This window comes from Bos indicus x Bos taurus, chromosome 4, assembly GCF_003369695.1.
Source record: "Bos indicus x Bos taurus breed Angus x Brahman F1 hybrid chromosome 4, Bos_hybrid_MaternalHap_v2.0, whole genome shotgun sequence".
NCBI lineage: Eukaryota > Metazoa > Chordata > Mammalia > Artiodactyla > Bovidae > Bos > Bos indicus x Bos taurus.
This window is the reverse complement of record NC_040079.1, coordinates 90,848,497-90,875,490: the sequence shown is the minus strand read 5'-3', so window position 1 is coordinate 90,875,490 and position 26,994 is coordinate 90,848,497. Positions and strand designations below refer to the sequence as shown.

Genomic DNA, 26,994 nt, shown 5'->3' with positions numbered 1-26,994 from the left:
CTGTTAGTGCTTTTCTTATGTATTGAGGTGCTCCTATGTTGGGTGCATAGTTATTTACAATTGTTATGTCTTCCTCTTGGGTTGATCCCTTGATCATTATACAGTGTCCTTCCTTTTCTCTTGTAATCTTCTTCAAGGTCTATTTTGTCTGCTATGAAGATTGCTACTCCAGCTTTCTTTTGCTTCCTATTTGCATGGAATGTATTTTTCCATCCTCTCACTTTCAGTCTATATGTGTCTTGAGGTCTGAAGTGGGTTTCTTGCAGATGGCATATATATGGGTCTTCTTTTTGTATCCATTCAGCCAACCTGTGTCTTTTGGCTGGAACATTTAATCCATTTAAAGTAATTATTGAGATATATATATATATATATATATATATATATTCCTATTGCCATTTTCTTACTTGTTCAGGGTTGATTCTGTAAATCTTTTTTCTTTTCTTGTATTTCTTGACTATATAAGTCCCTTTAACATTTGCTGTAAAGTTGGTTTGGTGGTACTGAATTCTCTTAACTTTTGCTTGCCTGAAAAACTTTTTATTTCTCCATCAAATTTGAATGAGATTCTTGCCAAGTACATTTTTCCTTGCCAGGTAGATTTTTCCCTTTCAATACTTTAAATATATCCTGCCATTTCCTTCCAGCCTGCAGAGTTTCTGCTGAAAGATCAGCTGTTAAGCATATGGGGTTTCCCTTATGTGTTACTTGTTGCTTTTCCCTTGCTGCTTTTCATATTCTTTCTTTGTGTTTAGTCTTTGTTAGTTTGATTAGTATGTGTCTTGGCATGTTTCTCCTTGGGTTTATCCTGTATGGGACTCTTTGTGCCTCTTGGACTTGATGGACTATTTTCTTTTCCATGTTGTGGACATTTTAACTATAATCTCTTAAAAATTTTCTCATACCCTTTTTATCTTCTTCTTCTTGGACACCTATAATTTGAATGTTGGTGTGTTTGATATTGTCCCAGAGGTCTCTGAGATGGTCCTCAGTTCTTTTCATTCTTTTTACTTTATTTAGTTCTTCAGAAGTTATTTCCACCATTTTATCTTCCACCTCACTGATTCGTTCTTCTGCTTCAGACAGTCTGTTATTGATTCCTGCTAGAGTATTTTTCATTTCAGTAATTGTGCTGTTTGTCTCTGTGTGTTTATTCTTTAATTCTTCTAATTCTTTGTTAATTGATTCTTGCATTTTCTCCATTTTGTTTTCAAGGTGTTTGATCATCTTTACTATCATTATTCTGAATTGTTTTTCAGATAGTTTCCCTATTTCCTCTTCATTTATTTAGATGTCTGTGTTTCTAGTTTGTTCCTTCATTTGTGCAGTATTTGTCTGCCTTTTCTTTTTTTTAATTTAATTTAATTTTTTAACCTTCATTATTTATTTTTTTAAGTTATTGTGTTTGAGGTCTCCTTTTCCTAGGCTTCAAAGAAAATTGAATTCTTTCCTTGAAGAAGGTTGAATTCTTTCTTCCTTTTGGTTTCTGCCCTCCTATGGTTGCTCCAGTGGTTTGTATAAGCTTTGTAAAGGGTGAGATTTGTGCTGAGATTTTGTTTGTTTGTTTGTTTTTCCTCTAATGGGCAAGGCTGAGCAAGGTGGTACTCCTGTCTGTTGATGATTGGGTTTGTATTTTTGTTTTGTGTGTTATTCAGATGAAGTGTCATACACAGGCTGCTACTGGTGGTTGGGTGATGCCAGGTCTTGTATTCAAGTGATTTCCTTTGTGTGAGTTCTCACTATTTGATACTCCCCAGGGTTAGTTCTCTGGCAGTCTAGGGTCTTGGAGTCAGTGCTCCCACTCCAAAGGCTCAGGGCTTGATATCTGCTCAGGAACAAACATTCCACAAGTGGTTTGTTATGGCATTAAGTGAGATTAAAACAAATATCCAAAAACAAGAAACCAATGATGAACTCCAGATAAATGGCAGTTACAAAATCAGGCAAATAATAATTAAAATAATGGGATATACATCTACACCCATGAGCAAAGTCAAAAGAGACCAACAAAAATAAAGTACAGTAGATTGATGCAGAGAACAAAGGAAAGAAAAAATTATATTTACCAGTTAAGAACAAAACTAACTAAAGCACAGATTGGAAAATAAAACTAAAACAAAGTGCTTAGTGGGAAATAAAGAAATGAAAACAAAGCTAAAAAATATGTTGAGAGAAAAGGAAAGAAAGAAAAGAAAGAATAGATATGCAAAATTAAATAGAGGTAGATTTGTATACATTATAGATTAACTGCAAGGGGAAAAGAACAGTAGAAAAGGAAAATAAAGGAATACATCTAGAAAAATATAATAGGTTTAAAAAATTAAAAATTAAAAGTATAAAAAAGAGAAAAAAAATGAGAAGAAAAAGAATAAAGAAAAAAAAAAAGTAAAACTCCACAGAACTGCAAAAACCCAACAAAGAGGCAGAGGTTTATAACAACAATAAAAAGTGTAACTGAATATACACATATAAATATACACCCATAAGCAAAATCAAAACAGTCCAACAAAAATAAAGTACAAATAGATTGACCCAGTGAACAAAGGAAATCAAAAATTATATCTACCAGAACAAAACTAAAGCACAAACTGGAAGACAAAACTAAAGCAAAGTGCCAATTGGGGAATAAAGCAATCAAAATAAAACTAACAAATCTGTTGAGAGGAAAGGAGAGAAGGAAAGGCAAGAGTAGATATACAAAGTTAAATAGAGGTAGATAAAGAAGATTTATATATGTTAAAGATTAACTGCAAGAGGAAAAGAACAGTAGGAAAAGCAAACAAAGGAATAAATGCAGAAAAAAATAATAGGTTTAAAAATTAAAATTTAAAAAAGAGAAAATAAAAAAGGAAACCTCCACAGCTGCAAAAGCCCAACGTACAGGCAGAGGTTTATAACAATAAAAATGTGACTTAAAAAAAAAAAGCTCAAAAGCTTAATTGGATTTCTTAGTACCAATAAAATCGACAATTACAACAGAGAGGGGGGAAAAAGGAAAAAAAGAACAGAAAAGAAAAAAATATCGAGAAGAATCCACAGAACAACTCAAAAAATAAGAATAGTAAATGTTTTTCTTGAGTCTCTGCTGTCAGAGTCCTTTCCCTCGCTGGGAGTCACAGTCCACCTCACCTCCCTAGGATGCCCTCCAACACTGTGCTGATCTCTGGACCTGCTGTGGGGGCAGCTCAGATTTTAATCTGGTCCTACTCCTGTCTGTCTTGCCTTCAAGGTCCACAGCTATCAGAGCTATTGCATTTTCTTTTGTGGGAGCTCTCAATGGCCTTTTATATATTGCATAGACACAAAGTCTGCCTAGTTGATCATGTGGATTTAATCTGCAGCTTGAACAGCTGTTTTGAAGGTTTTGGGTATTCTTCCTTAGCCACACTGCCCCTGAGTTTCAATTGTGGTTTTATTTCTACCTCTGCATGTGGGTTGTCCATTGGTGTTTAGCTCCTGAGGCTTCCCTGAAGGACCTGGGTTTGCCTCTGTGAGGGCCAGGTGCGGAGGTGGTGCAGCTGTTTGGTTCCCAGGGGTTCTGTCAGCACCAGGTACTCAAAGGGGCTGACAGCGAGGGCAGCAGGAAAAATAATGCTCTAGAAGAGTATGGCAACCAGTATTGGCCAATACCCTTTAGTATTCTTGCTTGGAGAACCCCCTCTCTGAAACAGAAGCCTGGCAGGCCACAATCCACAGGTTCGCAAAGAGTCGGACACAACCGAAGCGACCCTGAGTGCATAGACTCAAGAATTTTTTTGCCTGTGGCAGCTCTGCCCCAGTGAGAGTTGAGTGTGAAGGTGGAACAGCTGCTTGGCTTGCAGGGACCCTGGTGGAGCCAAGTGTGCAGGGACATGGACTGCCTCCACCGCAGGAGTTATGGCCCATCAGCGTCTTTTTGAGCCTCTTGTAGCTGGCAATCAGAAAGCCTCTTTGGTCAGTCTTTCTCTATAGCTCCGCCCGTTCAGGCACAAGAGGGGGCCCCCTTGACTGGGGTCTACTCTGTAGATTGGCGCATCAGTCACTTTAAGGAGCACTCTGGGTGGGGTCCTACTCTGTAGTTCAGTGCGTCAGGTGTTTGATGGGCCAGCCTCTCTATTGTTCAGCTGCCAGTGCTGGTGTGTGGAGAGAGAAAGGCTATGGTGATGTTTCTACCTGCTACACATGACTCAGCAGCATCGCCTTGCTTCCGTGGCTGCCTGGATTTCCTCCACAGGCATTTCCCACCATGATCTCCTCCCTCATATCCCCTCAATCTGTCTCTCTGGGGTCAACAGCAGCCCTCGCCCTGGGATTGTCCCACAATCCCTAAACTCCAGCTCCCAGCCACTGTGCCTTCCAGGGGACCAGCATTCCTGTCCAGGGTGCATATGGCTGCAGCAAGGACTGCCTGATTCTCATTCCATTTAGGCTGCCACAGATCAGCTGTTTCACTCTCAGCCTTCAGTGTTTCTCCTCTGACTCAGACAATTGCCCCGACATGGGGATCGGACCTCTGCTTCAGTTCCCCCACCCATGGAGGGCAGGTCCAGTCCTACGAACACTCCTGTTTTTCCCCCTAGTTCCTTCATCCTACCAAGCTTTGCATGATTCTATATATTCTTTTCCACTGGTAGGTACTCCTGTCCCCTCTCACCTGGTGTTCTCCATGCACTTCTATGTCTGAAGGTGTATTCCTATTTGTATCTGTGGAGAGAGATATATTCCACGTCCACCTATTCCTCTACCACCTTGTTCTCTAATTGTTGCTTCTTGACCTGCATGCAGGTTTCTCAGGAGGCAGGTAAGGTGGTCTGGTATTCCCATCTCTTGAAGAAATTTCCACAGTTTGTTGTGATCCACAGAGTCAAAAGCTTTAGCTCAGTCAATGAAGCAGATGTTTTTTCTGGAATTTTATTGCTTTTTCTATGACCCAATGGATGTTGGCAATTTGATCTCTGGTTCTTCTACCTTTTCTAAATCTAGGTTGAATATCTGGAAATTCTCAGTTCAAGTACTGGTGAAGCCTAGCTTGTAGAATTCTGAGCATTATTTTGCTAGTGTGTGAGATAAGTGCAATTGTGCAGTAGTTTGAACATTCTTTGGCATTGTCTTTCTTTGGGATTGAAATAAAAATTGACCTTTTCCAGTCCTGTGGCCATTTGTGAGTTTTCCAAATTTTCTGGCATATTCAGTGCAGCAAGTTAACAGCATCATCTTTTAGGACTTGAAACAGCTCAGATGGAATTCCATCACCTTCTCTAGCTTTGTTTATGGTGATTGTTCCTAAGGCCCACTTGACTTCACACTCCAGGATGTCTGGCTCTAAGTGAATGATCACACCATCATGGTTATCTGGGTCATTATGATCTTTTTTGTATAGTTCTTCTGTGTATTCTTGCCACCTCTTGTTAATATCAAACAAATATATTAAAATATGCTCAATTTATCAGTAATCAGGGAACTGCTAAATGATGCCACATGAGATACAATTTTCAACCATGAAATTTGGAAAAATTTTAAAATCTGGCAACACTAATTATTGGAAAAGATGAGGAGCACAGAGAATTTTTATACACTCCTAGTAGACAAAGGCAATAGCACCCCACTCCAGTACTTTGCCTGGAAAATCCCATGGACGGAGGAGCCTGGTAGGCTGCAGTCCACGGGGTCGCTAAGAGTCGGACACGACTGAGCGACTTCACTTTCACTTTTCACTTTCCTGCATTGGAGAAGGAAATGGCAACCCACTCCAGTGTTCTTGCCTGGAGAATCCCAGGGACAGGGGAGCCTGGTGGCTGCCGTCTATGGGGTCACACAGAGTAGGACACGACTGAAGTGATTTAGCAGCAGTAGACGTGTCAATAAGCACAACCACTTAGAAAGCAATCTAGTATTATCTAGGAAAGATGCTTAGGGTATGTGTGTGTGTGTGTGTGTGTGTGTGTGTGTGTGTGTGTATGCGCGCTCAGTCCTGTCTGACTCTTTGCAGCCCTATAGACTGTAGCCTGCCAGGCTCCTCTGCCCATGGGATTTCCCAGACAAAAATGGGGTGCCATTTTCTATTTCAGGGATCTTTCCCACCTGGGCCTCATGGATTGCAGGTGCATTCTTTACCACTAGCACCACCTGGGATGGTGGTACCTAGCAATTTCAATCCCAGTTATTTGTTTCTAGTAAACCTTGCATATGTGCATTAGAAGAAATATATAAGAATGTTCTTTATATATTTATCAAAAAACTAGAATCAATCAAAATATCCTTTGCTATATAAATTAATAAACTGTGGTGTTATAATACAATGGAGTATCACGCAACTATAAAAACAGACAAATTACAAGTAAAGGTATCCGTATGTACTAACTGTAGACTGGCATTGCTGAGCTTCAGCTTTCTTTACATATATGTTTTCTCTGAAACCTATGACAACACTGAAAAATAGGTATATTAAATCAGATTTCATAGAGTCCAAAAATGAATCTTAGCAACGGGACATAAGTAACCTACAAGATCGAATAGCTGGTGAGTGGCTGACCAGTCATAATTACTCATGCACATTGCAGCTATCCCATACACTCCATAATGCAAGCTGCCATACCCCTTCTCAGACTCAAGGTTCCCAACAATCTATTCTGAGACTATCCTACCTTCCAGTTCCAGTTTCCACTGTTGCTTAATCTTGCTTCCTGTTGTCCATCTGTTAACCACAGCTCCTTCACCTCTCACTTGTCTTTTTTGCCATACATTACTTTCAAGTTCTTGACATTTCACTTCAAAAACTTTTTTTAAGAAATAAAAAAAAAAAGAAATAAAAAGCCTTTTCTGATATAAAAGAAAAAAAATTAAAGAGGAGAAAGAATAGGGGAGGAAGGAAAAGAAAAGAAAAAAGAGGACCTTCCCTGCCAGTCCACTGGTTAAGACTCCCTCCATGTTCCCAATGGAGGTGAAGCAGGTCCAGTCTGACTGGGCAGCTAAGACCCCACACACTGTGTGGCATGGCCAAAGAAAAGGAAGGTGGAGAAAGAAAAGGAACAAGCGGTCATAGTTTCCAAACATGGTGTATAAGCAAATGCAAAAAGTATCTCATTAAAATATGGTGCAATAGCAGTTTTTTTTCTCTAACAGGTGAAGCCACATAGAAAGTTCTGGTGAAAAGCAGAATTATACGTGCATTTTATACTGAACTTTGTTTCCTGGCAGATTCTCAAAATTCTCTGGTTGATTTTGCAAAATGTAATGCCCAATACTAAAATCCTTAGAACACTTTGAAATAGTGTAGCCAAAACTTTAAAACAGGAAAACTAAGTTCACATCCTTCAGTAAAATTAAGCAAATTAAAACGGGGGAAAATACTTAAATATAAAAAGTATTTTTCAAACAGATAAAGTACATTTTAAATGGAAAACCAGTTTAGACAGAAATCTACCTAAACTCTTTAATTTCTTACAGAAAAAAGAAAGGAATAATTTATACCAAGGATTATTTAGCAGCATATAACCCTTGATGTAAAACATAATTATAACCCAATGGAATACAGTGAGAATATCTCAACCATGTAAGAACCAGGAATGGTGCCTATGACATTATGCTCCTGTAGGATCATAACTCCTCACAAAGGGACAAGGTGGTTGTGCTGGAATTCTTTGTGGAGTAGTCCTCTTCTCCAGTCACCTAAGAAGATCTTCACTGTCATTTAAGCCAGTAGTTGTAAAATGCAACCCTACTAGAATGACATGGAAGGCTTGAACAAACACCAAACAAAACAGTTCGCTGGAGCCACCCCATCAGCCCTTCTAATCTGTTAACAGAAGGGCTGGGGTTGCACTTGAGAATTTGCTTTTTTAAGGAAGTGGCCAAGTGATAGGATGCAGTGGTTCTGGTGTAGCGGAGGACACATTTTAAGAATCACGTTCTAAAAACCACCCTGCTGATTTCTTTCCCAATAGATTTCTCCTATCTTCTGGCTGTTCCCACTACCCCTCAGCAGATCTTTCTTTTTGTAATTTTTTTTCTGTATAAACATACACACAGGATAACACACACACACACACACATGCACACACACCTCACTGGACTTTCTTCTAAATCTGGAATTCTTTTCCTATAAATGTAGGGACAGGCAGTATAAGGGAAAAGCTCTTGACTGGAAGGAACATGGTGCCGGCATGCAGAGGGCAGTGCATGTTTACACAGGTGCAAACAGCACTAGGCACATTTATCATTTATTTCCTTGTGTTTTCTTCTAGTTAAACTTTATACTCAGTTGTAATTGCTGTTGGAAATGGGAAAATTTAAACTTCATCTAAAGAAGCATGAAGTCGGTCTTTTTTGGAATGAATAAGTAAGAAAAGAGCAATCTAGTACCTTACTAACTTAACTGGGGACATGCTCTTGCCAGTATGCTTTTACAACACAATTATTCTGATTCAACATGATCTACTTTTATTTTTTTCTTAAAGAACCAATGAGTAAAGTTTTGATCTTCATTTATTTTACTTTTTCAATTAGGCCTTAAGTGACTGAGAAAATTTACCAACTGTATAACTTAGTAAAAGATTGCAGATTTTTTTCAGAAGGGGGCAGTGTTTCCAAGAGTAACCTGGGAAGCAGTACCATTTAAAAGAATTACTCCTTTAAAATGCATTCATTTGAAGTCATTATGTTTATGCTAGTCATTATACAGGGAAGATTGCTATATTTAGCCACCAAGTAGGTTCAAAGTATTTTCCAACTTGTCCTTGAATATCTCAGATCTCCTTTATATTTCTATGATCTGTACTGCATTTAATTCTTTACCTATGTGATATTAAAAATACTTCCATCTAGGCTATTACTCTTATAGGTGACAGTACATGCTAAAATGTCAGAAGAGCAATTATTGGATTAGTGGACTTCATTCCCAAAAGGCCAAACCTACCTAAATAACTTTGCATTTTCCTGAAAATGCAACTGGTATAAAAAGTCTCAAGGGAACACAAAAGAACTATAAGCAAAAGAAATAACTGTGATGATGCTTACCTGCTGTGATTTCACTGGATGTTTTCATCATGTGTATGTCCTCACTGGATATTAGCCCCAGGGCACCTTCTGATTGTATACTGGCAATCTTTTGATTGGTATTGCATATATCCTTACCATTAGTCATTAAACCATGACTAATGATTTAGTGTTTTTTTTTTAAATTTTATTTTATTTTTAAACTTTACATAATTGTATTAGTTTTGCCAAATATCAAAATGAATCCACCACAGGTGGTTTTGAATGTTACCTCTGGTGGCTCAGATGGTAAAGCGTCTGCCTACAATGCGGGAGACCTGGGTTCGATCCCTGGGTAGGGAAGATCCCCTGGAGAAGGAAATGGAAACCCACTCCAGTACTCTTGCCTGGAAAATTCCATGGACAGAGGAGCCTGGTAGGCTACAATCCATAGGGTTGCAAAAAGTCGGACACAACTGAGCAACTGCACTGCGTTTTCTTTCTGGTAATCATGATCAAAGATTTAAAAGACCTGACAGGGAAAATATCAGCAGTCACTTTTCCTAAGACAAATAGCTTTACGCTCTTCTCCAGGGAGGGCAGCAGGGACCCTGGTGCATTAGGCAGTATTAGTAATAGACAATCATTTCTATGATGCCTCAAATTGTTGTGACTCAAAACATTCTATCAATACATCATATTGTTAATATAACCATGTCAAGATTTCCATCATGTCCTTTTTATTTTACCAGCCTTCCATCACTGGCAGAGCTGAAGTTTTGGTAAATTACAATAATTATTCAGGATAACATCATATTAGCAAGTATAAATCAGAGACAGAGAAACAGTAGAGTGGAAATTGTTTTATGTTCAGCTTCATGATGTAGCCAAGAAACCTTCCTAGGAACCGTAGTCTGAAACAGAAAGTGTAAAGGACTCTAAACAAATACACAAAAGGAATACTTCAGACATGAAAAATAATAAAACGTATCCATAATAAGTGGAAAAGGAAATAGTAACCCATTCCAATATCCTTGCCTGGAAAATATCATGGATAGAGGAGCCTGGTGGGTTATATATAGTCCATGGCATCACAAGAGTCAGACATGACTTAGAGACTAAACAACAACAATTCATAATAAGAGCTATTACTATTATCGTCCTCAGTGCCATGCATGAATTTTCTCATTTATAACTAGCAACAACTCTAGAAAGGTGGTTTTAAAGATAAGGAAATCGAGCTTTGGGAGTTTATTTGCCCAAAATTACGTAGGTACTAAACAGCAAAGCCATTGTTTGAACTTAGGGATAAATGATTCCAGAGAATAAGCTTTTGAACCCTACACTATGCTTCCTATCTGCTGGTCAGAACAAGGAAGTAAGATGAGAGGCTATGCCCAGGCTTGTTGCTGGAGAGTATCATCAAGTCACAATCTTGACCCCAAAAGACTGTCACAAGTTAGCAGGACCCACAAGAAGAATGTATGAACCAGGGTCCCATTCTCAGCAGGGTCTCATGCTTGGTCTAATACTCTGCTGTTGCCATCTTGAAGTACTATGTTTGAACAAGGGGTTCCATATTTTCATTTTGCACTGAGCATTGCAAATTATGGAGTGGTCTTGGCTCAGGCAGTTGGCAATTTTTAGCCTTCAGAATTAATTCAAGTGACTGCAGTTACAAGTGACCATGAAGAAAAGAGAAAAGAATTATTTTAGACAAAGAATGTTCATTTTGCAGATGGTAAAACTTAGCTGAAGAGAGGTTAAATGAGTTGCTCAGGATACCAGGATCATCACTGGTAGGTGTAAGAATCAAACTCTCACCTCCTGATCTGAACTCTGTGAGAAGGAGAGTATGAGAATCAGATCAGATCAGTCGCTCAGTCGTGTCCGACTCTTTGTGACCCCATGAATTGCAGCACGCCAGGCCTCCCTGTCCATCACCAGCTCCTGGAGTTCACTCAGACTCACATCCATCGAGCCAGTGATGCCATCCAGCCATCTCATCCTCTGTCATCCCCTTCTCCTCCTGCCTCCAATCCCTCCCAGCATCAGAGTCTTTTCCAATGAGTCAACTCTTCGCATGAGGTGGCCAAAGTACTGGAGTTTCAGCTTTAGCATCATTCCTTCCAAAGAAATCCCAGGCCTGATCTCCTTCAGAATGGACTGGTTGGATCTCCTTGCAGTCCAAGGGACTCTCAAGAGTCTTCTCCAACACCACAGTTCAAAAGCAGCAATTCTTCGGTACTCAGCCTTCTTCACAGTCCAACTCTCACATCCATACATGACCACAGGAAAAACCATAGCCTTGACTAGACGGACCTTTGTTGGCAAAGTAATGTCTCTGCTTTTCAATATGCTATCTAGGTTGGTCATAACTTTCCTTCCAAGGAGTAAGCGTCTTTTAATTTCATGGCTGCAGTCACCATCTGCAGTGATTTTGGAGCCCAGAAAAATAAAGTCTGACACTGTTTCCACTGCTTCTGCATCTATTTCCCATGAAGTGGTGGGACAGGATGCCATGATCTTCGTTTTCTGAATGTTGAGCTTTAAGCCAACTTTTTCACTCTCCACTTTCACTTTCATCAAGAGGCTTTTGAGTTCCTCTTCACTTTTTGCCATAAGGGTGTTGTCATCTGCATATCTGAGGTGATTGATATTTCTCCCGGCAATCTTGATTCCAGTTTGTGTTTCTTCCAGTCCAGCGTTTCTCATGATGTACTCTGCATATAAGTTAAATAAACAGGGTGACAACATACAGCCTTGACGTACTCCTTTTCCTATTTGGAACCAGTCTGTTGTTCCATGTCCAGTTCTAACTGTTGCTTCCTGACCTGCATACAAATTTCTCAAGAGGCAGATTAGGTGGTCTGGTATTCCTATCTCTTGAAGAATTTTCCACAGTTTATTGTGATCCACACAGTCAAAGGCTTTGGCATAGTCAATAAAGCAGAAATAGATGTTTTTCTGGAACTCTCTTGCTTTTTCTATGATCCAGCGGATGTTGGCAATTTGATCTCTGGTTCCTCTGCCTTTTCTAAAACCAGCTTGAACATCAGGAAGTTCACAGTTCACATATTGCTGAAGACTGGCTTGGAGAATTTTGAGCATTACTTTACTAGCGTGTGAGATGAGTGCAATTGTGCGGTAGTTTGAGCATTCTTTGGCATTGTCTTTCTTTGGGATTGGAATGAAAACTGACCTTTTCTAGTCCCATGGCCACTGCTGAGTTTTCCAAATTTGCTGGCATATTGAGTGCAGCACTTTCACAGCATCATCTTTCAGGATTTGGAATAGCTCAACTGGAATTCCATCACCTCCACTAGCTTTGTTCGTAGTGATGGTTTCTAAGGCCCACTTGACTTCACATTCCAGGATGTCTGGCTCGAGGTCAGTGATCACACCATCATGATTATCTGGGTCATGAAGATCTTTTTTGTACAGTTCTTCTGTGTATTCTTGACATCTCTTCTTAATATCTTCTGCTTCTGTTATGTTCATATCATTTCTGTCCTTTATCGAGCTCATCTTTGCATGAAATGTTCCTTTGGTATCTCTAATTTTCTTGAAGAGATCCCTAGTCTTTCCCATTCTGTTGTTTTCCTCTATTTCTTTGCATTGATGGCTGAAGAAGGCTTTCTTATCTCTTCTTGCTATTCTTTGGAACTCTGCATTCAGAGGTTTATATCTTTCCTTTTCTCCTTTGCTTTTTGCTTCTCTTCTTTCCACAGCTATTTGTAAGGCCTCCCCAGACAACCATTTTGCTCTTTTTGCATTTCTTTTCTATGGGAATGGTCTTGATCCCTGTCTCCTGTACAATGTCACGAACCTCATTCCATAGTTCATCAGGCACTCTATCTATCAGATCTAGGCCCTTAAATCTATTTTTCACTTCCACTGCATAATCATAAGGGATTTGATTTAGGTCATACCTGAATGGTCTAGTGGTTTTCCCTACTTTATTCAATTTAAGTCTGAATTTGGCAATAAGGAGTTCATGGTCTGAGCCACAGTCAGCTCCTGGTCTTGTTTTTGCTGACTGTCTAGCCATTTCCATGAGTTCTATAAGAACAACACATGAGATCTTTTAAACTTCTGATGCTATATGATGTCAAAAGTAACAATGGCTTAGATTTTAAGACTTTGAACCAAAAGTAATAAAAAGTTTAATTCAATGAGAATAAAATAAAGTGGTCTCCAGCCTCACGCACTGTACCTCCTACCAAACAAGGACTTTTTAGGTAGGACATTTGGCTAAAGCAAGAGAAGATCACTTCCTTGGCAAAGTTAGTTCTACTCATCCTGATTTTATCTCTTTCTTGCAACATCCTGTCTTTCACTTCAGAGAGCAGAACTATGTAATCAACACTTTAAAAATTGTAAGAAACCTTTCAAAAGTTCAGAGGCTAATCCATGGAGAGAGAAGTGTTTCAGAGTATTATATACTTCTTATAAATATTCATTATAAATCATCAGTATTTAATATTGACCTACGCACATAGTTGATAATCAGTAAACATTTGTTTTATTAATTTGAAGTCCTTTCAGTATGTTCATTTTAAGAGTATTGTGTGTTTGTGTGTGTGCGTGTGTGTATGCATACACACACTTTGGTTTAAAAAAGAATTTGAAAATGCTTACAAACACTCAAATAGCACAATGCAGTTACCCAACAAGTAAGTATGTGTTGATCTTCAGTAAAAAATAAAACATATAAGCAAATAAATTAGAGTGATACTTGCAGAGAGTTGGTAGGAAAATAATAAATAATTTTACCAACATCATGCTGTAAGTTCCAGTATATTATTAGAAATAGACCAAAAATTTGTCTCTTCACTTTCTTATAGAGACCACAATATGGAAAACATTCCTAGTTACAGCTACACAGTGAGCATTTGATACAAACAAATCACTTACCGGAAGCATCAACACCACTGGGAGTGTTGGGGAGCTTGTAACTGCTAGGAAGGCCCACCCTTTAGTGTATGTTGAACAGTGTGAGTCTCCATCATGGAATTCTCTCTTAACATGTGCTGATGGCATCTCTCCCAGGGCAATTCTGTCAAACTGGATAGAGAGCAGGGGTTCCAGCTAAGCAGCTATTTATTTCCCCGTCCTAATAGAAGAATGTTAGGTTACAAAAGGGCAGCACAGATCATCAGGTCCAGTAAAGCCCACTCTACTTAGTTTCTCTCAACTGAGTTTCTGTTTACACATTTCAACCCACACAGATTTATATGCTCCAGTTCTTGATGAGGATCCAGAGAAGCATTATCTCTTGATCCAAACAATCGGCTAAGCTAAAGATGGGATTCACTCCCACTTGTGCAATTAAGAGGAGTGGCTAAATCGCAGACCTGAACAAATCACTCTCCCTCTGCATATTACAGTTAGGACATGGGCTGAAATCTTCCTGAGATCATAGCTGTGTTAATGCTCCCACATAGAAACACGGATACTAACCTTCTGAGTCATAGAACAAAGTTAGTACTTTTACTGTGGAAAACAGTTAATGAAGGTGTTATCAAATGTCTGTTGCTGCCATATAATATTCCTAGTAATATGTCTCTCAAGTTTAACTTTAAGAAATATATCTTCCTTATGCACACACACAATTTTTCTTGATTTCAAAAAAATTGAAGACTGCTTACAAATACTCAAACAATAAAATGCACGTAAACAAGTAAGTATATATCATTCTTCAGTTAAAAAAAAATGAAAACAAAACAAGTGAATAAATTAAGGTGACACTTTCAGAGAGCTGGTAGGTAACTGAACAAGTTTAACTGTAGCATGAGCTCCTGGATATGACTTTGACTGTCTAAATAGTGACCTTAAGCAATACTTTTTTGCATTGTTCAGTGCAAGAGAAGTCTCTCAGCTTGTATTTTTCAAAAGGTACAGAGGTCAAGTACTGATTCTGAAAGGGTGGACCTAGAGTAGAATTTATTGTGATTAAGGGATCTGAACCTGTAGGTCTTTGACTTGCACAGCCCTTTTCAGGACCCTGAGACTAATGCTGTATTAGTTTGCTTTTAAGTTTTACACCCTATAAAACTCTACCACTTTATAGAGTACTTGACATTATGAGATCTCAGGAGTTTTCCCCTATCAGCAGTGTTTGTTTCTGTTTTTATGTGTAAATGCATTTCTTCAAAATACAAAGAATTGAGGCTTTGAAGTTAGAATTCTCTTGTTTTGGACCCCTGGGTATAAACTAAGGAAAGTTACTAAACATCCTGTGACTCTGTTTATCATCTGTAAAAAATGAAGAGTAATAAGAAGTGTTGTTGTTTTTGTTATTAATGAGCCCACATTGCTGGTGCTGCTTTAATAGTCAAAGTACTGTATAAAAGTGGCAGGACCAGCTGATTCTCTTTCTTTCCCTCTGATCCCTCCTTCCTATTATTCCTGTGCATATAGAAATAATTTCTCCAACTAGCCTATTCCAGAAGCTTCTCCTATTATTCAGATGGTTTGAGACCCTGACCTCAGCCCCTAAGGGAAAATAAATAATTGCTGGTCAGTTGTCTTTTGGGACCCTATCTCCTATCCATCATTCTTCGTAGAACATTTTAACAGGTATTTGCATTACTCCTGTCAAAAACAGTGGCAGGCTCATGACAACAGAGGAACTGGGGTGTAAGAGAAAGAATGCAGACCTTGAAATTAGACAGATACAACTTCAAAACAAAGCTTACAAATGTACACACAATGGAGTATTACTCAGCCATTAAGAAGAATACATTTGAATCAGTTCTAATGAGGTGGATGAAACTGGAGCCTATTATGTAGAGTGAAGTAAGCCAGAAAGAAAAACACCAATACAGTATACTAATGCATATATATGGAATTTAGAAAGATGGTAACAATAACCCTTGTATACGAGACAGCAAAAGAGACACTGATGTATAGAACAGTCTTTTGGACTCGGTGGGAGAGGGAGAGGGTGGGATGATTTGGGAGAATGGCATTGAAACATGTATAATATCATATATGAAACGAGTCGCCAGTCCAGGTTCAATGCATGATACTGGATGCTTGGGGCTGGTGCACTGGGATGACCCAGAGGGGTGGTACAGGGAGGGAGGAGGGAAGAGGGTTCAGGATGGGGAACACGTGTATACCTGTGGCGGATTCATTTTGATATATGGCAAAACCAATACAATATTGTAAAGTTAAAAAATAAAATTAAATTAAAAAAACAAAGCTTACAAATGAATTCACTGAGCATAACTTTCTTGACAACAAAGTATAAAAATATTTTTAAAGTTGTTTTAGTGGTATGTGAATTATATATCAATAAGGCTGCAGATTTTTTGGTAGAAAAGTTATTGTAAAGATTAAACTGAATACCATAAATCCTGAATTAATACCAATCACTGCTGAAAATGATAGCTCTTATTTGTTTTATTTTTCTCATATCTGTGAAAAAATCACATCAATTCTGTTGGTCTTAGCATAAGTAATGAGTAGCTACTGACAAAGATACTTAAGAAATATTGGAAAAGAGGAACCAGAAAAAGTACTTTGGAAGTTTAATTGCTCTTTTAACATGATTGATTATTCAACTATGATCTTTTTACCTCTCTAAGGAGGGTAACTGAAAAATTACTGTATTTTTTTCTAACTAGTTTTTCTCAGTCCTTTTGCAACAAAATCTAATGCTTTTTAGCCAATACTTGCCCCATTGTTACTGAATTGAATTAATTATAAGATTCCCCAAATTCTTTGCCAGGAAAGAAAACACCCTCTGACAAATATTTTGTGTATACTCAGTCTTCCTAGGTTTGAACTTAAAATGCTGGTGTAAATCATTCACATATCTAAAGTCTACCTTCTTGACAGAAAGACAGTACAAATGTTCAGCTGCTATTACATGATAACAGCATGAACACTGATGTAAAAAAGGCTTATAGTGGATCACTAATAAGAGACGGTGAGTCCTACTCAAAGGCATAAATAACAGGAAAACACAGGTGCCCAAATAAATACATGGGTTACAAGTAGGGAGACAAACTATTTATGAGGGTTTGCCCAGGACTGTCCTGTTTTGAAACTAAAACCCCTCAGTCCAGGGAAACCAGGATGGTTGTCACTGTAATTACAATATGCTGTTTAGTTGCTGCTGCTGCTAAATCACTTCAGTTGTGTCCGACTCTGTGTGACCCCATAGACAGCAGCCCACCAGGCTCTCCTGCCCCTGGGATTCTCCAGGCAAGAACACTGGAGTGGGTTGCCATTTCCTTCTCCAATGCATGAAAGTGAAAAAGTGAAAGTGAAGTCGCTCAGTCGTGTCCAACTCTTAGCAACCCCATGGACTGCAGCCCACCAGGCTCCTCCATCCATGGGATTTTCCAGGCAAGAGTACTGGAGTGGGGTGCCGCGTGTCTAACTGTTGTGACCCCATGGACCGTAGCCTGCCAGTCTCCTCTGTTCATGGGATTCTCCAGGCAAGAATATTAGAGTGAGTTGCCATTTCCTTCTCCAGTAATTACACTATATTAGAGTAATTACACTATATTAGACAAACACATGGTCCCACGTAGAGGATGTGAAATAGTCAATATACATTCCTTCTATCTGTAAATATTTTTAAATATTTAAAATCATGAACAAAAAAGTAAACATACCCATAACTGAGCCATCAGGAATGGCAAATTTTAATGTTTAAATTAGACTTTGTTGGTTCTATTTTCATGTGTTAAATTCTAATAGAAATAGCAAATTAAATACAAAGGAAACCATCCAGAATGGGATGAATAGACTTATCCATCACTGTCCTTTTTACTTCATTAAATCAGACTGAAAAATTCAACTCTCTCACTTCCCCCAAAAGAAATTCGAACATTTCCAGAAGGAACTCTTCCTTTCCCTTCCTCCGCCTCTCCCCTTTCTTTCAAAGCAGGTGGAATTCTCAAGGTAGAGGGCTGCGTTCCCCTCTCCTGAGACCCTCACTGCTCTGTGACAGTTGGTGGATTCCATGTGTTCAGCTGAGGAAACCGGAAGGAGACTCAGATTTGTGCCCACAGCGCCACCTGGTGCCAGGTCGGAGTCTTCCTGGACTGCTGCTTGGGAGCTTTGTGATGGTCTTGCTTCCAGCCCCCTGACTGACTGCCCTAACTAGTTTAATGTAAAATCGAGATTTGCAGCCATTCTTCTGCATCATCAACCATGAAACTTAAAAACAAATAAACAAAAAAACACTGATGTCCAGAACCTGTTACAAGAGCCTGGAGTAGAACCCAGGTATCATTATTTTTTATAAAAATGTCCCAGAAGATTCTGATGCACAACAAACATTGAGAGCCACTGAATCATAATTAAAGGTGATGAGAATATATTCCTGAATATTAGAATATTCTCATATATATGAGACTACATATGTTGAATATATTTGTTTCATTTTGTTTTGGACAAGCATAAAATATACATCATAAAATATAGGCAGCTCAAGATGCCCATTTCTACAAGTCAAACCTGGGGCAAAACACTTATTGGGACATTATAAGAGACATGGGATTTCAAGGTGATAAAGGAAACATGTAGGAATCTCTCTTCCCTGTAAGTGGCATGGCCCTTCCTGATATAGCCCAGGGATCATTTCTAAGACCAGTGCTACTTTAGGCTTTAAGGACAAATACTCTCTCCCTTATCATGCTTTGTTGGGGTTTATGTATTCCTCTTTTCTTTCTCTTAGTACTATAAGATCTATACGGAGACACTTTTGGATACTAAAATAATATAAAAGCCTGTTTTTAGCATAAATCTTGGTTATGTTTAGGCCAAAAGAGTTTTCTTATGTTCAGGGTAGCATTTTCTAGCTTACCACATACATACAAACATACATATAGATATGTCCCCAAAGAGCATCTCCCTAGTTAACATTTCCCAGTAAAAGCTTTCCAGCTTTTAATACACAGATTTTACATAACATGTGAACCTCTCATTAGGACCTATTGGCAGTCTCTCTAGGAAAAAAATATGTTTATTTCCCCTAAATTCAAAGGAATATTTTTAGCTAAAAACCTAAGGTTTCATGGATCAAAGCCATGTCATGGCAAAGGGGCTTGCATGACTTAATGAAGCTGTAAGACATGCCCTGCAGAGCTATCCAAGATGGATGGGACATAGTGAAGAGCTCTGACAAAACATGGTCCCCTTCATGGACCACAGACTTGTTGTGGCAAAGGGGTTTGCATAACTCAATAAAGCTATGAGCCATGCCATGCAGGGCAAACCAAAATGGACAGGTCATCATGAAGAGTTCTCAAAAACGTGGTCTACTGGAGGAGAGAATGGTAAACCACTCCAGTATTTGTGCCACAAGAACCCCATAAAAAATATGAAAAGGCAAAAAGATATGACACCAGAAGATGAGCCCCCACTGGTTAGAAGATGCCTAATATGCTACAAGGGAAGAGTGGAGAAATAGCTCCAGAAAGAATGAAGAAGCTGGGCCAAAGTGAAAATGACGGCCAGTAGTGGATGTGTCTGGTAGTGAAAGTAAAGTTTTACCCTGGAAAGAACAATATTGAATAAGAAACTGGAATGTTAGGTCTATGAATCAAAGTAAATTGGATGTGGTCAAGGAGATAGCAAGAGTGAACATTGACATCTTAGGAATCAGTAAACTAAAATGGACAGAAAAGAGTGAATATAATTAGATGACCATTATATCTACAGCTGTGGGCAATAATTCCTTAGAAGAAATGGAGTAGGCCTCAAAGTCAATAAAAGAGTCTAAAATGCAGTACTTGGGTGCAATCTCAAAAATGACAGAATGATTTTGGTTTTCTTTCAAGGCAAACCGCTCAGCATCACAGTAATCCAAGTCTATGGCCCAACCACTAATGCTGAAGAAGCTGAAGTTGACCAGTTCTATGATAAGACCTTTGAGAACTAAAACCGAAAAAAAAGTGTACTTTTCATCACAGGGAAATGGAATAGAAAAGTAAGAAGTCAAGAGATACCTGGAGTAATAGGCAAGTTTGCCTTTGGAGTACAAAATGACACAGAGCAAAGGCTAACAAAGTTTGTCAAGAGAATGCATTGGTCACAGCAAACACCGATTTCCAACAACACAAGAGACAACTCTACACAGGGATATCACCAAGTAGTCAATACCAAAATAAGACTGATTGTATTCTTTGCAGCCAAAGATGGAGAAACTCTATACAGTCAGCAAAAACAAGACCTGGAGCCGATTGTGGCTCAGATCATCAGTTCCTTATTCCAAATTCATGCTCAAATTGAAGAAACTAGGGAAAACCACTAGGCCATTAAGGTACGACCTAAGTCAAATTGCTTACGGCCAAATTGAAGAAACTAGGGAAAACCACTAGGCCATTAAGGTATGACCTAAGTCAAATTTTTGCTTACAGGAGGCAGTGACCAAAACCATCCCCAAGAAAAAGAAATGCAAGAAGGCAACATCGTTGTCTGAGGAGTCTTTACAAATAGCTGAGGAAAGAAGAGAAGTGAAAGGCAAGAGAGAAAGGGAAAGATATACCCAACTGAATACAGAGTTCCAGAGAACAGGAAGGCGAGATAGATAAGAAGCCCTTCTTAAATGAACAATGCAAAGAAATAGAGAAAACAATTGCATGGGAAAGACTAGAGATCTCTTCAAGAAAACTGGAGAGATCAAGGGAATATTTACTATAAGGATGGGCTTGATAAAGGACAGAAATGGTCAGGATCTAACAGAAGCAGAAAAGATTAAGAAAAGGTGGCCAGAATACATAGATCAGATCAGATCAGATCAGCACGCCAGGCCTCCCTGTCCATCACCAACTCCCAGAGTTCACTGAGACTCATGTCCATCGAGTCAGTGATGCCATCCAGCCATCTCATCCTCTGTTGTCCCCGTCTCCTCCTGACCCCAATCCCTCCCAGCATCAGAGTCTTTTCCAATGAGTCAACTCTTCGCATGAGGTGGCCAAAGTACTGGAGTTTCAGCATTAGCATCATTCCTTCCAAAGAAATCCCAGGCCTGATCTCCTTCAGAATGGACTGGTTGGATCTCCTTGCAGTCCAAGGGACTCTCAAGAGTCTTCTCCAACACCACAGTTCAAAAGCAGCAATTCTTCGGTGCTCAGCCTTCTTCACAGTCCAACTCTCACATCCATACATGACCACAGGAAAAACCATAGCCTTGACTAGACGGACCTTTGTTGGCAAAGTAATGTCTCTGCTTTTCAATATGCTATCTAGGTTGGTCATAACTTTCCTTTCAAGGAGTAAGCGTCTTTTAATTTCATGGCTGCAGTCACCATCTGCAGTGATTTTGGAGCCCCAAAAAACAAAGTCTGACACTGTTTCCACTGTTTCCCCATCTATTTCCCAGGAAGTGGTGGGACCGGATGCCATGATCTTCGTTTTCTGAATGTTGAGCTTTAAGCCAACTTTTTCACTCTCCACTTTCACTTTCATCAAGAGGCTTTTGAGTTCCTCTTCACTTTTTGCCATAAGGGTGTTGTCATCTGCATATCTGAGGTGATTGATATTTCTCCCGGCAATCAGGATTCCAGCTTGTGTTTCTTCCAGTCCAGCGTTTCTCATGATGTACTCTGCATATAAGTTAAATAAACAGGGTGACAACATACAGCCTTGACGAACTCCTTTTCCTATTTGGAACCAGTCTGTTGTTCCATGTCCAGTTCTAACTGTTGCTTCCTGACCTGTATACATATTTCTCAAGAGGCAGATCAGGTGGTCTGGTATTCCCATCTCTTTAAGAATTTTCCACTATACAAAATAGTTCTTAATTACCCGGATAACTATGATGGTGTGACCACTCACCTAGATCCATACATCCCAGAGTGCAAATTCAAGTGGACCTTAGGAAGCATTATTACAAACAAATCTAGTGGAGGTGATGGAATTCCAGGTGAGCTATTTAAAATGCTAAAAAGATGATGCTGTTAAAGTGCTGCACTGAATATGCCAGCAAATTTGGAAAATTAAGAAGTGGCCACAGGACTGGAAAAGGTCGATTTTCATTCCAGTTTCAAAGAAGGGCAATGACAAAGAATGCTCAAACTACCATACAATTGTGCTTATTTTACATGCTATTAAATATATGCTCAAAATTCTTCAAGCTAGGCTTTGGCAGCACATGAACTAGAACTTCCAGATGTACAAGTTGGATTTAGAAAAGCAAGAGGAACCAGAGATCTAATTGCCAACATTCGTCAGATCATAGAAAAATCAAGAGAATTCCAGAAAAGCATCTACTTCTGCTTCATTGCCTAAGCAAAAGCCTTTGACTGTGTGAATTACATCAAACTGTGGAAAATTCTTAAAGGATAGGAGTACCAGACCACCTTCCCTGTATCCTGAGAAACCTATATATGGGTCAAGAAGCAATAGTTAGAACCAGACATGGAACAACAGACAGGTTCAAAATGGGAAAAGGAGTACAAAAAGGCTATTGCCATCCTGTTTATTTAACTTCTATGCAGAGTACATCATGTGAAATGTGGGCTGGATGAATCACAACTGGAATTAAGATTGCCGGGAGAAATATCATTAACCTCAGATATGCAGATGATACCACTCTAATGGCAGATAGTGAAGAGGAATTATGGAGTCTCTTGATGAAGATGAAAGAGGAGAGTAAAAAATTTGGCTTAAAACTCAACATCAAAGAAACTAAAATCATGGAATCTGGTCCCATCACTGCATGGCAAATAGAAGGAGAAAAAGTGGAAGCAGTGACGGGCTTTATTTTCTCAGGCTCCAAAATCACTGCAGACAGTGACTGCAGCCATGAAATTAAAAATCGTGCTCCTTGGAAGGAAAGTTATGACCAACCTAGACAGCATATTAAAAAGCAGAGACATCACTCTGCCAACAAAAACCCATAGTCAAAGCTATGGTTTTTCAAGTAGTCATGTACAGATGTGAGAGTTGGACCATAAAGAAGGTTGAGTGCTGAAGAATTGATGCTTTCAAACTGTGGAGCTGGAGAACACTCTTGAGAGTCTCCTGAATAGCAAGGAGATCAAACTGATCAATCCTGAAGGAAATCAACCCTGAATATTCATTGGAAGGACTCGTGCTGATGCTGAAGCTCCAATACTTTGGCCACCCGATGTGAAGAGCTGACTCATTGGAAAAAACCCTTACGCTGGGAAAGATTGAGGGCAAGAGGGGAAGGGAGAAGCAGAGCATGAGATCATTAGATAGAATCACTGATTCAATGGACACGAATTTGAGCAAATTTCAGGACATAGTGAAGGACAGGAAAGCTTGGCATGCTGCAGTCCACGGGGTTGGAAAGAATCGGACATGAGTTAGTGACTGAACAACAGCAGCAAGTTTCATTTCAAATTCAACCAGTAGAACATCAGAATCATAAGCAGTCACTGCAAAATAAAGATAGTATAAATAAAGGGGTTATGAATTTTTAAGCTACTAGAACTAAGCAATATTTTTTTATACATCTATATTAACTACATAGTATTTCATGCACATATGTTTTAGTAGTTTTCTGTTACATTTGTAGGAAAGAAGTTCAGGGTTTTGTGTGATATATAATACATTTTAATTTTTTTCATTTTAAAATTTGGAAATACACAAACAATATTTGAAATTAAAGGACAAATTACTAACATTATGCATGAAATTGTTCTATCCAGTTTTACTTATTAGATGAAATTATTAAGCTACATTGTTCAAGCTTACTCTATCCTTACAGTTATTTTATACCTGTTTGATTTATAAATTTCTGCTGGAAAGTGAAAGTGAAGTTGCTCAGTTGTGTCCAACTCTTTGTGACCCCATGGACTGTAGCCTACAGGCTCCTCCCTCCATGGGATTCTCCAGGCAAGAGTACTGGAGTGGGTTGCCATTTCCTTCTCCAGGGGATCTTCCCAACCCAGGAACTGAACCAATGACTCTTTTATCACAGGCAGATTGTTTACCACTGTGTCACCAGGGAAGCAGTAGTTATGTTTCTTTAATGGATTTTCTCTTTATTTTTCTCTAGCATTTCTCTTTATCACTATGAATGTTTTTGACCTAAATTTTTCTTTGGGTGTGTTTTAAAATGGAATGATGCCTGAAACTCAAGGAAATTCAGTATTTGTGTGATATCTTTTTCTCTTTATTTCAACACTTTTGATTGGTTATTAGGTATGCTACCATAAACAGCTAACAGCTGGATTTTTAAGAATTCATTTTGATTATTAATCTCTGTCTTTAAATAGTTGAATTCTATCATTTTATAATCATTTAAAAGTCATCAAATGTCATGATTTTTACTTATTTCTACCACTTCATATTGTATTTTTACTTATTTTTCTTTCTTTTATTGGTTTGATAAAATTTTCAATATTCCTTTTATTCCCTATTCCAAGTTTCTAAACATATATCATGAGTCTCTTTAGCCTCCTGGTGAGACTATGGAGGAGGAGTCTCAGTCTTAAGAAGTAAAAAGCTGAACTTGAGTTACTAACAAATTGTTATTTGTATAGAGATTTAAATTTTTCTCTTTTAAGAATTAATAAGAGACTGACAAATTGCTCTTTAAAATTCCACCTCTATCTATCTATAATATCTATTGTAAGTTCTTATAAGACTGTAATATCTATTTTACATTATTATATTATCATTATTACAATATATATCTTACAATATCTATTGCAAGCTTTCATAAGACTATATAAAAACATGTATTATTCTAAAATATATATTCTGATATTCAAACAATAACCAAAATGAACATTCCAACTTAACCAAAGAGACAAATTGACTGAAAATGACATGTAATCATGGAAGAAAGACAAGAATATAAGGAAGTTTCTTTGGATAAGGTTGGATGTCCAAGCTAAAAATGAGATGGCACTTAGAAAATATATGGAAGAAAATAGAAACATTCTTTTAAGTAGATTATAATCTATGAAGAAAATTTTTAAAGAATACCTAATCTGCTTAGTTACAAAGGGAAAAGGGTAAAAACAGAGAATACAGTAAATATTACTATTAATATTTAAAAATCATTGTGAATAAAATAATAGAAAATAGAGAGACTGGAAATAAGGGAAATCTGACAGAAGTAAGAGTTTGTCTAATATAGGTTAACTTAAACTTGCAGTAACTAATAACACCTAAGGATTACTAGGTATACTCTGTGCTAGGTAGTGTTCTAAGTACTTTACATCTGTTATCTCCTCTAACCTGCATAGTGAAGTGAAAGTGAAGGCACTCAGTCCTGTCCAACTCTTAGCGACCCCATGGACTACAACCCATCAGGCTCCTCTGTCCATGGGATGTTCCAGGCAAAAGTATCGGAGTGGGGTGCCATTGCCTTCTCCGAATCTGCATCATAGGTAAGTGATATTATTATCTCCATTTTGCAGTGAGGGAAACTGAGGTATGTAGAGATTAGTTTACTTACCTAATGTCATATAGCAAAGAAGTAAAAGAGTCAAGAGCCAAAGTGCAAAAATATTGCTCTGGGGTCCACACTGTCATAGAGTAAAACCAGAGTAATCTGTAGGTAATGTCCCTGAAAATCCTAAAGTAGAAGGCCTTGAGTAGCTCCCCTGAAGGACCAACTACAACTGCCACTACATGGCCAGAGCGCCGGTTACATCCGTAATTGTACTCCAGGTCAGTAATGCCCTGCTCGTTGGTTTCTCATGTTGTTTTTCTTCCTAACATCCTCATGTTGCCTCTCCAGGACCCCTTGTAATCTAAATGCATCTTTGATTCTTATAAACTCAAAGGGACCTACTAACTGGGATGTTTTTGAGTTTTACAATATAAATGAGATGAAGCATTTATCAACATTCTAAATGGATCTGGAAACTTTCAACATAAAAACTGGTCCATAAGTATAAAATATTTAATGCCAAACTAAGTAACTAGAAGTTAGAATAAATCATTATCTTAATCACAAAAACAACAGGACATGTGAATTTACAGCTGTGGTCAGGATGGAGCACCATAAAAATGTAGTATCATATTGAAAAGTGGGTAAGATAATAAAATAAATAAAAGGAACCTAAAATACTGAAAATGAAAGAATTATCTGTTCTATTTAAATTCACTGGAAAAGGTTTCAAAATACTATCTGGAAATTTTGAGAGGATTCACTTGAAGAAAATAAAAGTGTCTAAGGACTGGTGTGGCGGATTCATTTTGATATTTGGCAAAACTAATACAATTATGTAAAGTTTAAAAATAAAATAAAATTAAAAAAATAAAAAAAGGAAGAATGAACATATAAAATTCCTTAGGAGATCTAAACAATAATTTTAAAATCATTCATAAAAACATTCATCGCCACACAATTTTAATGCCAAAGTAAATTATTATAAATATCCCATAATGTAGAAAAAAATGGATTACAATGGATTCATTGTAATGGATTCATTAGAACATTATACAGTCATTAAAGGTAATCTTGGTGGAAGTATGTAACAGCATGAAGGTTTTTTTTTTTTTCTGTTTAATAAGTTATGCTTGGATGCACTGAAATGGAGAGGAGTTGGGGGCAGACAGGTAGGCCTGCACTGGAAGGAGCTGAAATGAAAGGTCAGAGATGCACTTTTTAATTTTTTTAAGAATAATTGCTTTACAGAATTTTGTTGTTTTCTGTCATAAATCAACAAGAAGCAGCCATAGATACCCCCATATCCCCTCCCTCCTGAACCTCCCTTCCATATCCCTCCCCATCCCACTCTTCTAGATTGTCACAGAGACCCTGTTTGAGTTCCCTGATTCATACAGCAAATTCCTGTTGGCTTTCTATTTTACATATGGTATTGTAAATTTCCATGTTACTCTCCTCATACATCTCACCATCTCCTTCTTCCCCTCCCACCATGTCCATAAGTCAGTTCTCTATGTCTGTTCTCCATTGCTGCCCTGAAAATTATTTCATCAGTACCATCTTTTAGATTTAACATATATGCATCAGTATACACTATTTACATTTCTCTTTCTGTCTTACTTCAATCTGTATAATAGGCTCTAGGTTCATCCACCACAATAGAACTGACTCAAACGTGTTCCTTTTTATAGCTGAAT

The 26,994-nt window shown here is 38.3% G+C and overlaps 1 protein-coding gene across 2 annotated transcripts in view; it reads right to left on the bottom strand.

Annotated features, from left to right (window-relative positions):
- Positions 1-26,994, bottom strand: part of MACC1 (MET transcriptional regulator MACC1) — a 92,853-nt gene that overhangs the window by 33,601 nt on the left and 32,258 nt on the right. Inside the window, exon 2 of one of the 2 annotated variants that reach the window (XM_027539963.1) lies at positions 13,870-14,019. The exons of the other annotated variant lie outside the window; for it this stretch is intronic. The gene's annotated coding sequence lies outside the window, so the exon portion shown is untranslated. The remainder of the gene's footprint in view (positions 1-13,869; positions 14,020-26,994) is intronic. 2 annotated transcript variants of the gene reach the window in all.